Genomic DNA, 14363 nt, shown 5'->3' on the forward strand with positions numbered 1-14363 from the left:
TTAAATTAAATATAACTATTAACTACTTATAAAAATAAATACTGAAAGAAATTAAAACATCCAAATGCCTGAGTCACCAACATTTTCTTTTTCACTAATTAATAAGCTGTTCTTTTCCCCTCCAGAATACTCATAACTTACTTAAACTTTTATGAGAATCATGTTTCTCAAAAAAACAAAACAAAACAAAACAAACCCCACCCTCTTTGCCTGTAGGATAATTTGAGAGCGAAAACAACTCCAAATCTCTGTTACATCTTAGTTCTGTTAAGTACAATGATTTCTTTTTTTTTAATTTTTTTAACATTTATTTATTTTTGAGAGACAGAGAGAGACAGGGCATGACCAGTGGAGGGGCAGAGAGAGAGGGAGACACAGAATTCAAAGCACAGAGCCTGGTGTGGGACTTGAACCCACGGACCATGAGATCATGACCTGAGACAGAGTCGGATGCTTAACTGACTGAGCCGCCCAGGCGCCCCTGATTTCTATTATAAAGAATACACCAAATAACAACAACTGGGTTTGGAAATGATCTGAGAGTCTTCTAAAAAGAATTAGCAAAGGGGCGCCTGGGTGGCTCAGTCGGTTGGGCGACCGACTTCGGCTCAGGTCATGATCTCACACTCTGTGAGTTCGAGCCCCGCATCGGGCTCTGTGCTGACAGCTCAGAGCCTGGAGCCTGTTTCAGATTCTGTGTCTCCCTCTCTCTGACCCTCCCCTGTTCGTGCTCTGTCTCTCTATGTCTCAAAAATAAATAAACGTCAAATAAAAAAATTTTTTTTAAAGAATTAGCAAATAAAGCTTCACATGTCATTAAATTTGTTGACCCTTCAACAGAAATTAGAGTTTTGCATAAATCATTATTTTAAAAATGTGGCCTTAGAGGACAGAAATGATATGTATAGGAACTGTTGCTTCCATCTTAAAAACAAAAATAATAGGCAAACAGCACTATTTCTTTCCTGGAATTTGAAATTCTTTCTCTTTAGAACTCTTCCTGTCTAGGGGAAAAGTAGAAACAAAAGAGGCACAGTGACAGAAAGCATTGCACTGCAGACTGAACCGCATGGTCCCCAGAGCCAGTCATGTAACTGGCTTGGAGGTCCAGACAACTTAAGGGAAGACCCCCAAATCCTTGTACCCAGCAGTTTCTTGAATTCATATTTACATCCGACCTTTTTTTTTTAATTTCCAAGTTTCCCTTTTTTCTTTTTTTTTTTAAGTTTTATTTCTATCTCTCTCCACACAGACAAAGATACAATAAAACACTTCCTCATTTTCAGAACAGGAGTAATTTAAACATATACTTTCTGGGGGCGCCTGGGTGGCTCAGTCGGTTAGGCGTCCAACTTTGGCTCAGGTCATAATCTCGCAGTCCATGAGTTCCAGCCCTGTGTAGGGCTCTGTGCTGACAGCTCAGAGCCTGGAACCTGCTTTGGATTCTGTGTCTCCCTCTGTCTCCATCTCCCGCCCCCCCCCCACCATCTGTCTCTCTTTCTCAAAAGTAAATAAATAACCAAAAAAAAAAAAAAAAAAACCTCAAAAAAACACTTTCTGATCATCTTTTTTTTTTTTTTTTTTTTTTTTTTTTTTATCTAGGCTTTTTAAAGAGCGGTTTTAGGTTCACAGAAAAATTGATTGGAAAGTACAGAGAATTCTCACATACCCTCTCCCATCCCCTACAATTTCCCCTATTGTTTACATCGTGTATTAGTGTGATACATTAGTTAGAATTGATGAATCAATATTGATTAACTACTGAATAACTATTCATCAACAGTTGATAATGATGTATTATTATTATGAACTGAAGTCCACTGTTCACATTAGGGTTCACTCTTGATGTACATTTTGTGGCTTTTGACAAATGAGTAACCCACATGCAAGCATCATGTCTGTATCGTGCAGAAGAATTTCATTACCCGAAAAATCCCCTGTGCTTCAGCTATGAATGTCATTCTCTTTCCCCCCAAATCTCTGGCAACCACTGATCTTTTTCTGTTTGTAGAGTTTTGTTTTCTCAAGAATGTCATCTAGGTGGAATCCTATAGCGTGAAGACTTTTCAAACTGGAAATATGCTTTTAAGGATCTTTCATGTCTTTTTGTGATTTGATAGCTCATTTCTTTTTATCACTGAATAGTATTACTTGATAATCTCTTGTTTATACATTTGACATTGAAGTAATTTTATACGATGATCAAGCTATAGAATTCTAGCTGAAAAGTTTGTTAGATATTGTTCCATTGCCTACTGACATTTAGTATTTAAAAAAAAATCAATATGCTATTTTGATTTTTGCTCCCTTACATATAGCCTACTTTTTCTAACTGTGCATATTTTTCTTTAAAAAAAAAAGTATGGCTTATGCTAGCATTGTTTTGTGTTATTCTCCAAAATAACTTTCTTTTAAAAACAATCTAATCTTTTCTCGTCTATGTCCCACCCCTACCCTTTACCCTTTTGTCTTTTTCCTTTATACTTAAGGAGGACTATTCAGATTTGTGGCATAAGTGACTCTTTGATATTTTACACGGTGTCATTTGATGTTTATTTATTTATTTTGAGAGAGAGAGAGAAAGAGAGAGAGAGAGAAGGGCAGAGAGAGAGGAAGACAGAATAGCAAGCAGGTTCCATGCTGTCAGTGCAGAGCCTGATGACGGGCTTGATCCCATGAACCATGAGATTATGACCTGAGCCTAAATCAAGAGTTGGATGCTTAACCAACTGAGTCACCTCGACGCCCTTTACATGGTGTTATTTGGAATGTGTAGGAAGATTTTAATTCTGTGACTGTATTTTGGTGTCTTCACAGTCGTCTTTATCCTAGACCATTCTCCTCAAATGTGAAGTCATGAAAGTTGTGTTACAGGTTGCTAGGCAGGTGCTATTTCATATGTTTAGCTGTTTGTTTTGTTTATGACCACAGTAAAAAACAGGTACCTGAACTTGGTAAAAATTCAATTGTCTGAAAATACTAGTGATGGAAAGCAGCACTTCCTTGCCTCAACGGTCTTTGTTCAAAGCTATTCATTCTTCTTTAAAGCAAACACTCCCAGGGTAAAATTGGTTACTTAGGTAAGTACCTGTTCTCATCTGTCCGATTGGTGTCCAGGCCTCTTACAAAGAAGGCAGCAGAAGATTCCTTTGCCCTAACTAGACTTCTGATTTAGTGCCTCAATTTGTATTCACTCCTTCCGTTTTTCTTTTCTGCCCAATGATTTCTCTTTTCTTCCTGCAGGAAAAATTATGTTTATTCATCTTGTTCACTCTATTCAAGCAGCTACTTATATGTGATCGAAATGCTCTGTAGTTCAGGAAAGATCGAGTTGATTTGAGTGCTGATACAGGTCTTGCCTGGTGTGTGTGTATGTGTGTGTGTGTCGTAAGGAGGTGGTTTTCTGCTCTGTCTCTCACTAGAAAGGGAAATATGGCAGAGGCATTCCTGCCCTGAACACAATTGTGCTTTAGATGAGTGTTGAGTGTCGAGTAAGCTTTGGTCTGGGGTCCTCCGGGTGCCCAAACACAGACATCTTTAGTTTTTTTTAATTTTTTTTTCAACGTTTTTATTTTTTATTTTTGGGACAGAGAGAGACAGAGCATGAACGGGGGAGGGGCAGAGAGAGAGGGAGACACAGAATTGGAAACAGGCTCCAGGCTATGAGCCATCAGCCCAGAGCCTGACGCGGGGCTCGAGCTCACGGACCGCAAGATCGTGACCTGGCTGAAGTCGGACGCTTAACCGACTACGCCACCCAGGCGCCCCCAGACATCTTTAGTTTTAAAGTACTGTCAGGAACTCAGCTTTCTCCAGTCATCTTTTTTTTTTTTTTTTTAACTTTTTGCAAAGAGTTAGAAGTTGAATAAATTCTGGGGATCTAATGCACAGCATTGTGGTTACACTTAATACTGTATTATACACTTAAAAGTTGCCAAGTGGGCAGATCATCAATGTTCTCAACACAAAAAAAAAGAAATCGTAATTATGTGAGGTGATGGATCTGGAAGCTAAATGCTACAGTGGTAATTGTATTGCGGTATATAAGTGTATCAAATCGACACAGTGTGCACCATGAGCAATGTTTTATGTCAATCATATCTCAATAAAGCTGGAAAATAAAGCAATTGCGAAAAGTCAGCATTGATTCACAGAACAGTATTATTTCCAATCACCTTAATAAACTATGTTTGTAAAAAAAAAGAAAAAGAAAAAGTTATTCCATGCCTTCAAGAATTTCTTTGAGAACCCCAGGCCATTCCTGCTCCGCAGGACAGGAAGCAGGGAAGTTGTGTTTTTGTTTTTGTTTTTGTTTTTTTAGTTTATTTACTTATTTTTGAGGCAAGAGGCAGAGAGAGAGGGAGACAGAATCCCAAGCAGACTCTACACTGTCAGCGCAGAGCCAGACGCAGGGCTTGATCTTAGGAACCATAAAATCATTACCTGAGCTGAAATGAAAGCAAGAGTCGGACGCTTAACCGACTGAGCTACCCAGGTGCCCCTGGATGGGAAGCAGAGAATTTTTGAGATAGGTACCCATGGCCTGTCCCAGCAGACCCCTTTTAACTCCCCTCCTCTTTTCGTTCAGAGGATGACCCTAAGCTTTATGTCTCCCTGGGTAGCTCTCCCTTCTCCATGCCGTCCTAACCTGCATTTCTTTTAGACTTTGCTCTGTTTCATCCATCAACCATTTTCTTCTCCCTTCTGTATTTTATGTCATTAAACTGATTATGGCCTCCCGGGGCGCCTGGGTGGCGCAGTCGGTTAAGCGTTCGACTTCAGCCAGGTCACGATCTCGCGGTCCGTGAGTTCGAGCCCCGCGTCAGGCTCTGGGCTGATGGCTCAGAGCCTGGAGCCTGTTTCCAATTCTGTGTCTCCCTCTCTCTCTGCCCCTCCCCTGTTCATGCTCTGTCTCTCTCTGTCCCAAAAATAAATAAACGTTGATTATGGCCTCCCTCTCATTCTTGGTGTGATAACATCATTTTATGTCTTCAGAGCCAAAGAAAACTGGGTTCAATTTTCCATCTTGAAATAGAAGCATCCAGGAGTCATCTGAAGCTAGAAGCCAGTTTAACAGATGAAAAAGCGATTGAATAGCAAATGAATGTATATCCAAAGACAATAAAATATTGTTTCACTAGACCATTTTACCAGCTTTTTCTAGATTTTAGTTATTTCTTTTGACCCTATTGTTTAGGCCCCAGTTGGTCTTTGATAACTCTTAAGTGTAATTTGGATCCAGGCAGAAAGTATTCTCTTAGCAATCACTCAATTACATATTCCTCCTAAACATTTATTGCATATTTGTTGGGTTTTTTTGTTTTGTTTTGTTCTATTTCCAATGATTACTTTCTTTATCTAGAAATAACGTTGTTTGTCTTCACAATGTCTTTGTGGTTTCTCGTTTCATCTATAATATTTCCCTATATTAATCCCTTTCTCCCACATCACAAATCTAGTTTGCAAATAGTCTATTCTGCTCTAACACATTCTGTCCCCAGAATGGCATCTGTACCTAAAACTCATTTTCTTCCTGTTTTTTTTTTTTTCAGGAAAAGTATTAGCATCTTCTTTATCCATTTTAACTATTTCTATTCATCCAGGAGTTATTGTTCTTGAATAAAATTCACAATTATTTTTTGAAAAAGGTATAGTTTCTACTTGCATTGTTACATAATACAAGGTCATTTTGGCAAGAAAAGTGTCTTTAATAATAAATCTTCCTAAAACTATAAATGTTCACCTGAAATGCTCACAAATTTACATTGGTGTGCTCTATATCTTATGTTATCTTTGGTTTTTAGTTTTTAATGTATTTTTCTGTAGTAATTTCTCTTTCCTTAAATTTTAAAACAATCCTAAATTAGCAGAAGATTTACAAATATTGCACAAAACTTTTTTTTTCCTGAACCACTTGAAAGTATGTTGTTGAACTGATGCCCCAATACTTGAGAATATCATACAAATAAGAACATTCATTCTCTTAGACAACCACAATCTAACCATTGAAACAAGAAAATTAACATGAATATATAGTTATTGTCTAATTCGTGGACCCCATTCAAATTCTGTCAACTACCTGAGTATTGGCTTCATAGCAAAAAGATCCAGTTTAGAATCATGTCTTGTATTTAATTGTCATTTCTCCTTGTTTTATTCGGTTTGAACCACGACTTCATTCTTTTTATGACTCTCATGATCACGACATTTAAAAAATATATTATTATCTCTTTATTTAGCAGAATGTACCTCAGTTTGCATTAGTAATTTTCTTCATGCTTCAGTTTAGGTAATGCATCTTAATAAAAATATCACAGAAGTGTTACTTTGTTCTGAGTGCATTTTATCAGATGGTGGACCATGTTAATTTTTGCCATCACTGTTAATGTTCATTTTGACTAACTGATTAAGTAGGTATATTCCCATATCTATCTATGTATCTATGTGTCTATCTATTATCTATCTATCTATCTATCTATCTATCTATCTATCTATCTATACGTATATACATGTACAGAGGCATATACATACACATGTGTATATTTATGTATTTATTAATTTACATTTCCATTTTTACTTCCCTATTGAAAACCATGATTTACATTGATATCTCTGATGCATTGGTTTATTCTACTTTCTGAGTTTCCACATTTTAACTTCCTCTTCTGACAGTAAGAAATCTGGCTCCACACCAGCACAGCTACCCCACTATAGGAACATCCTCCTCACTCTGGCTCCCACACCCTGGTGTGCTGCGAATCCCGTCTCCCAGATGTCCTTCTCACCCTATCTGTTTACCCACCCTTCCCATGGCCATCCCAACATGGACGCCTATCTTGTGTTGCCTGACAGAATGGCTTTAAGACTGCATTTTCAGGAAGAAAATGGAGGAAAGGGAACAGAAAGAAGAAACTGGATCCTATTTTTATGCTATTATTTTCAAACTTTTTTCAAGTATCTAACAAATGATTTAAAATCTGGATTTGAAGTCATCATATTTATTTCTATCAAGTAAAAAATAAAAGAATATCTTTCCTTGTGACCTGACTACATACATATGTGTGACATGTACCTACATATGTACATGCATATAGATGTAAATACATTTTTTTTTTTTTTTGAGATTTAGTCTTTCAATTGCTTTCTGGGTCTTTAAAAAGGGTGAGGTTTTAATGCAACATTACATTAAACATTTCTTGGAATCGTTTTCATGAACACTTGGGCTGCTTTTTGTTTTTTCTTTGTTTGTTGGCTTGAGATTTACCTTGTGAACAATTTTTTCCCTGGTATGAATAGCAATAACATAATTGCCAAGGGTTTGCAATGTACTTTGCCATTTTGCCTTTATCCGTCTCTGAATTTGAAAGGCATATTCTGTTTCTTTAAGGGACATCTAAAAGAAAACATGCCGCTGAAAACATCTGTAACTACTGTCGTTTGCTTTTTGGGCCAACAATGGCTAATGCAATGAACAATTTAAAGGCACAATTTGCCATATGGATGCTATCGCAATTATTTGCTCTGTTGCTAAACATAGCAGTGTATTAGATGGATTTAACAGCTTTTGCACTGGCACAGAAAAGTAGCAGATTGGCCAAGGACTGCTAAACAGGTGCTCTCTGTAATGGCAATAGAATATTTACAATCGTCTCTGAGCTTCACTCTCTACAAAGTTTTTGAATATGCTTATCAATAGCTAAGGTAGAAAGATTACTCTACTCTGCTGCTCTGATCTGCCATAGACCAGAAGAAGCTTAAAGTACAGAATGCAGTGCTTCATAAACATTATGGCACTGCATCCATTTCATTCTTTGTAGTCCATCTACACTGTCACTGCCTGGGTCAGGGCCATTCTGTCTCCCATCTGGACTGTAACAGTACATTCCTGTCTTCTCTGTCTCAAAGCTTTTGCCATCCATTCAGCTACTCCCTGTGTTGTGTTGGTTCACTACACAACCATGATGAGAAATCTGTAACGGCTACCTCATCCTCATAAAGTAAATTCCAAATACCTTCAGATCACATCAAAGAGATTCTATGATGTAGCCCAAGAGTACGCTTAAAAACAATGACTTTTGGGGCGCCTGGGTGGCGCAGTCGGTTAAGCATCCGACTTCAGCCAGGTCACGATCTCGCGGTCCGTGAGTTCGAGCCCCGCGTCGGGCTCTGGGCTGATGGCTCAGAGCCTGGAGCCTGTTTCCGATTCTGTGTCTTCCTCTCTCTCTGCCCCTCGCCCGTTCATGCTCTGTCTCTCTCTGTCCCCAAAATAAATAAACGTTGAAAAAAAATTAAAAAAAAAAAAAAAAAAAAAACAATGACTTTTATTTTCAAATTTGTTTATACTTTTAGTACTGTTTTTTCATTTTTTAATTTTGTTAAAAATTAAAAAAAAATTTTTTTTAATCTTTATTTATTTTTGAGAGAGTAAGAGACAAGAGTGAGAGCAGGGGACAAACAGAGAGAGAGGGAGACACAGAATCCAAAGTAGGCTCCAGGCTCCAAGCTGTCAGCACAGAGCCCGATGTGGGGCTCGAGCCCACGAACCGTGAGATCATGACCTGAGCTGAAGTCGGACACTTAACCGACTGAGCCACCCAGGCACCCTTTTTCATTTTTTAAAAAATAAAATTTTATTGGGGCTCCTGAGTGGCTCAGTGAGTTAAGCATCTGACTCTTGGTTTCAGCTCAGGTCATGATCTCATGGTTCGTGGAATAGAGCCCTGCGTCAGGCTCTGCACTGACGGGGCAGGGCCTGTTGGGATCCTCTCTCTCTTCCTCTCTACCTGCCCCTCCCATGCTCTCTCTCTCTCTCTCTCTCTCTCTCTTTCTTTCTCTCTCTTTCTCTCAAAATAAATAAACTTTAAAATAAAATAAAATTATATATATATGTATATGTATATAAATACACACATACACACAAATATTTCGAGTGTCTGCTCTATTTTTGAAATTTGGAATTAAGGTTTAGTGCTTAAATTCATTCACCTTTCTTCCGGCTGAAGAAGAGAATACACACATAAGTAGTCAAATGGGAACCACATAGCACTCATGTATGTTCTAATCATCAGGCAAAGAACACACCTTACAACCAGGGGAATAAACGCTAATGCGTAGACTTCAGACCACTGGGATTTACTTTACTACCACATGGGATTTAGACTTTGAAACCAGGCTGACTTTCTGCCTTGAGAAGGAGCTTTCTGAGTGTGATTGGAGTCATGTTGAAGAGGCCAGGGCTGAAATCTGTTTCATATAATATTGAACATCATGCTCTTAAATTATAAGTGAAAAAAGCCTCAATTAGTCACTCCTCCTTTGACCACTGCTCTTCTGTGGAACCATGTTACTTTCCTTATTTCACTCATTGACGTTACTATGCGAGCCTCTGGTAAACTCGGGATGCGAGTGCCACATTTTAGGGAGAAAACAAAAACGTCAGAGGAATCCGCCTAGCACAGTACTTAATACTGAGGCTTTCAGAACCTTCCTGGAATCACTAGGGCCTGCCATAAAGCATAAGCGACACAGAAATGCAACTGAACGGATATCACTAACTTCAGGCCGCAGAAGCCCATGCTGAATGTTTACCTTTGTTCTATTTTTCACCGCTACTATCTAAAATTATACAGATAATAGTTAAATTTATAGGATGCAATTAAAAAATATAATAAAGGATGCCTCGCTTTTTATTCAGTGCCCAAAGAGAAATTAAATAAAAGTCAAAAAAACAAAGACCCTGCCTCTTGCCAGATTAAAATAAGAAGAATCACCACCACTGCCCCGCCCCCCACCGCTGGATGTTTTATTTATTACAATTTCAGCCAAAGAGTTCACAGTCAGATGGAGCAGGCAGCCTTACAGTGACAGCTGTTCCCCCAACATGGATGTACTTCCATCAGCATTTTATTGAAAGATGAATTAACCCAATACCAATGCCCTGTGTTTTCCATCTTCCAAAGGTTGTGAGTCAACAGAGCCCAAGAGAATTTATTCCAGGCTAAACGATATTCCCCAGATTCATAGTACTGTTAACAGCAAAAGAAAATAATAGAGTTTCAGCATTCTTTAGAAAACACAGGATAACCTAGAAAATACGAAAGATTGTTTTTTTCAATATTCCAGATACTCTGTGTACATAGTTTAGAGTTCAATACCTTAGACTTACATAAGTCAAAAAAAAAAAAATCTATCAGTTAATTGTGACTTCACGCTTCTCTTGAGATGGGATAAAATGTTCATGAAGTAAAAGATTCGTGTTTTCTCCTCTCTCACATAGTGACATATAAGACACCCTTACCATCTTACAAATTTGTAAATATTTTAAAAAAAAAAAAATTTTTTTTTCCAACGTTTATTTATTTTTGGGACAGAGAGAGACAGAGCATGAACGGGCGAGGGGCAGAGAGAGAGGGAGACACAGAATCGGAAACAGGCTCCAGGCTCTGAGCCATCAGCCCAGAGCCCGACGCGGGGCTCGAACTCACAGACCGCGAGATCGTGACCTGGCTGAAGTCGGACGCTTAACCGACTGCGCCACCCAGGTGCCCCTACAAATTCGTAAATATTAAAAATGACAAAGAAATATTCAAAAAAACTTCTCACTAATAGTCAAATAATTATAGCACCTCCAGGATTTAGGATTTTCATAGGGTTTTCCGCTTGTTTTTAATTTTTGGTTTTAATTTTATAGACAGAGTGTACAAACAGGAGAGAGGACCAGAGAGAGAGAGGGTGGGGGGAAAGAATATCTTAAGCAGACTCGGGGGCTCAATCTTACGACTCTGAGATCACGACTTGAGCTAAAATCAAGAATTGCTCGCTCAACCAACTAAGCCACTCAAGGCCCCAAAGTTTTCTTGTTCTTAAACATCCATCCTTCATATTGAAAACAGTTTACCTTCTCTACCTGCTTAATTTTATGTTCTATACATCTTGATGCTCAATAGGCTTTGGTCTGTTTCTAACTGCACAGCATCTACTTGTTTTAGTAGCATTGGTGACCAAACTTAAAATAGGCAACTCTCTTATCAATATCAGTGGCCTTGCATTTTCAAGGCCTTGTTCTAAGTCCTGACACCCATCTCTCTATTTCTTCACCTCTAGAAAAATCTCGGTTCATTTTTAGCACTGCGATATAATGGGCACAGATGTTTTCTAGTCTGGAATTCCTGAGTGGTTCCCAGCATCACTGCACATCTGAATCATCTGGGGAGCTTTTAAAAATATCAATGCTCTGGTTGCATGCCATAGCATCCAGGTAAAATTCAGGTATCCGTCTTTTTTAAAGATCCTCATATGATTCCAATGTGCATAGGATCCATTGGCTTATGGATTGTAGATGTCAGTTTTGAATAAGTTTGTGGGGTTTTTTTCCTCTACTTTCTTCCAGGAGGACATATGGCTATCAGAAATTGAGTAGAAAAACAAAGATGAGAATTGTGCACCAGAAATCAAGAAAATGTGAACTGAAACCACAAATGATTTTAAACTATTCTGACTAATGAAACATTGTTTTGTTTTATTTTTATTATTATTATTAATTATTTTTAAAATTGGTACAAAGAGACTCCTTTTTATCTTTACAAAGGATCAAGAATCAGAATGGCTTTGGAAATTTTTTTTTTAATTTTTTTTAACGTTTTTTTATTTTTGAGACAGAGCATGAATGGGGGAGGGTCACAGAGAGAGGGAGACACAGAATCTGAAACAGGTTCCAGGCTCTGAGCTGTCAGCACAGAGCCCGACGTGGGGCTCGAACTCACGGACCACGAGATCATGACCTGAGCCGAAGTCGGCCGCTCAACCGACTGAGCCACCCAGACGCCCCATGGCTTTCGAATTTTTAACAGCAATGCAAGAAAATAAAAATAAAAGAGAAATGTCTTTGAAATTCAGAAAAAAATGTTTTGAACCTAAAGTTTTCTACCAAATTTAGATGTTAAAAGGACATTTAGGGGTGCCTGGGTGGTGCAGTCAGTTGAACTTCCAACTTCAGCTCAGGTCATGATCTTGTGGTGCCTAGGTTCAAGCCCTGAGTTGGGTTCTGTGCTGACAGCTCAGAACCTGAAGCCTGCTTCCGATTCTGTGTCTCCCTCTCTGTCTCTGCTCCTCCCCCCCTCATGCTCTGTCTCTGTCTCTCTCAAAGATAAATAAACATTAAAAAATAGTAAATAAATAAATTAAAAGGGCATTAAAAGAATTGTGAACAAGTGAATTCTCAAAAGCTTCACATCCTTATGCATCATTTCTCAAAAAATTCCTAAAGGATTTATTCTACTAAAATTAAGAAATAAGCCAAGTAAAAAGGAAAGTCAGGGACCATGAAAGGCAATCTGACAGACGAGAGATGGAAGTAAACCCCAGTATAATGATTATGGGAGGTCATAAGATGGCTGCTATGCTCCAGAGCAAAAAAACAAAACAAAACAAAACAAAACAAAACAAATCTAATTTTGGAATATATCCAAAGGGAGATAAAGCTAATAAAATATCTGATGAGTCTGACATTGAAACATAATTCAGACATTTCAGAACTTCTGGGTAGGTTAATGATACGTATGGAAGAAACTATGTGAAATACATAAAGAGTTTATCAACCTCAAGAAAGTGCTTACCGGGAAAGAAAAGTAATCGTAATTTATTGCATGGCTTGGTTGGAAATAATATTTACCTTGTCATAATGTAAAAAGTGAATACTAATCTAACAACAATGGCAGTGTAACCATATCTGTGTACTAGGAGGATAAAAAAAGAGGTTTACGTTAGTGGAGGTGGTGATAATGGCTTGAAAGAAAGCTAAATAAATCCTCCTCTGCTGTGGGTATCTGAATATATGCTTAAAATGGGAGCATCTAAAAGTAGCAAAATAAGTTCATTATTTAGAGAAAATTAGGTAAATCCCCAAAGAATCTATTATATAAGTTGGAGTGATTATCTCTAGCGAAGGGGACATAGAGGTATAGGGCAAAGGGCAGGCATCTTAGCTAAGGCTTATATATTAGTTTTTGTGTGTGGCATTATCTGACTAGTAGGTAGAATTTAACTCGGAGTTATTTTAACCCTTACCACATAATATTTCAGTGTTGCTGATTTATATATCTATCAGCCTAATAATAAAGTCTGTAGCTAGATAATGGAATCCTTGGGATGTAATGTTATGTGAAGGTCATGGTACAACTTGATATGATGGGAAAAATGACTCCTAGAATCAGACTAGTGGTTCCAATTCTAACTATGCTATTCATTAGCACCTTATGTGTCCTCTCTGAACTTTAATTCCTTTCTTGATAAGTGGCGTAATATTACCGTTTGCAGTGTTATATGGATTAAGTGGTATCTATGAATCAGCACAACACATGTTTAGTACATGAAGTACTAAACAATTTATGAGATCTTATTCCTTCTGCCCTGCTAGATGATAATCTCGTTGTGTTTTCTGCAATTTGGTGTACACAATTTGTAAATATTTAGTAAATTAATGAATAAATGGATCTCAGAAAAACAAAAATTATTGGTTTTTATGATGAATGCTAAACGCACTTACAGGGGACTTCTGGAATGGCAGAATGATGTTTTCTGTAAATTCACTCCTCAAAAAAAAAAAAGTAATACAAATACTGAAAAAACTGTCTAAGTTAACCTTCGGGAACTCTGAAAAGCTTGCAACACACTGAGGAATGTGTATTCAAGTAAAAATAATAGGTTTCTCTAAAAACAGGGCATGTAAATATGGCTCCCCTCCTGAGCTCCTGGTAGCCTTGAAAACCAGCAGCCTCTCAACCACAGAAGCTTACAATCCAGAGCCTAGCAGGTATCAAAGTCCACCCCTAGAGCTATGTTATTTTTATCTGGCCTGCTCCCTAGAAAAGTACCACTCAGATGGCTTATCATTATTTGGCTTTGACTGGGAACTCCCTCAGTGGGAAAATCCTATCCCAGGGCATTTATTAAAAATGATCACAAAAGTGATCACAAAAGGGGCACCTGGGTGGCTCAGTCCTTTAAGCTGATGACTCTTGATTTTGGCTGAGGTAGTGATCTCAGGGTCCTGATCTCAGGGTCCTGATCTCAGGGTCCTTAGAGCTGAATTCTCTCTCTGCCCCTCCCCTGCCCCTGCCCTTGTTCCCTCCTTGTTCCCTCCCCTGCATGCTCTCTTGCACATGCGCTCTCAAAAGAAAGAAAGAAAAAGAAAGAAAGAAAAAGAGAAAGAAAGAAGAAAAGAAAGAAAGAAAGAAAGAAAGAAAGAAAGAAAGAAAGAAAGAAAGAAAGAAGAAAGAAAAGAAAATGATCATAAGAAACTGTTTTAACACTGCAGCTGCCTAACGCTGTGTGATACAGAATCCTCAGTGGCTGCACACTGTGGG

The 14363-nt window shown here is 38.2% G+C and overlaps 1 protein-coding gene across 2 annotated transcripts in view; it reads left to right on the top strand.

Annotated features, from left to right (window-relative positions):
* Nucleotides 1–14363, top strand: part of GLRA3 (glycine receptor alpha 3) — a 198818-nt gene that overhangs the window by 55029 nt on the left and 129426 nt on the right. The gene's annotated exons all lie outside the window — the stretch shown is intronic.

Source organism: Herpailurus yagouaroundi, unplaced genomic scaffold (assembly GCF_014898765.1).
Source record: "Herpailurus yagouaroundi ecotype Mexico unplaced genomic scaffold, PumYag 28, whole genome shotgun sequence".
In the NCBI taxonomy this organism is placed as follows: domain Eukaryota; kingdom Metazoa; phylum Chordata; class Mammalia; order Carnivora; family Felidae; genus Herpailurus; species Herpailurus yagouaroundi.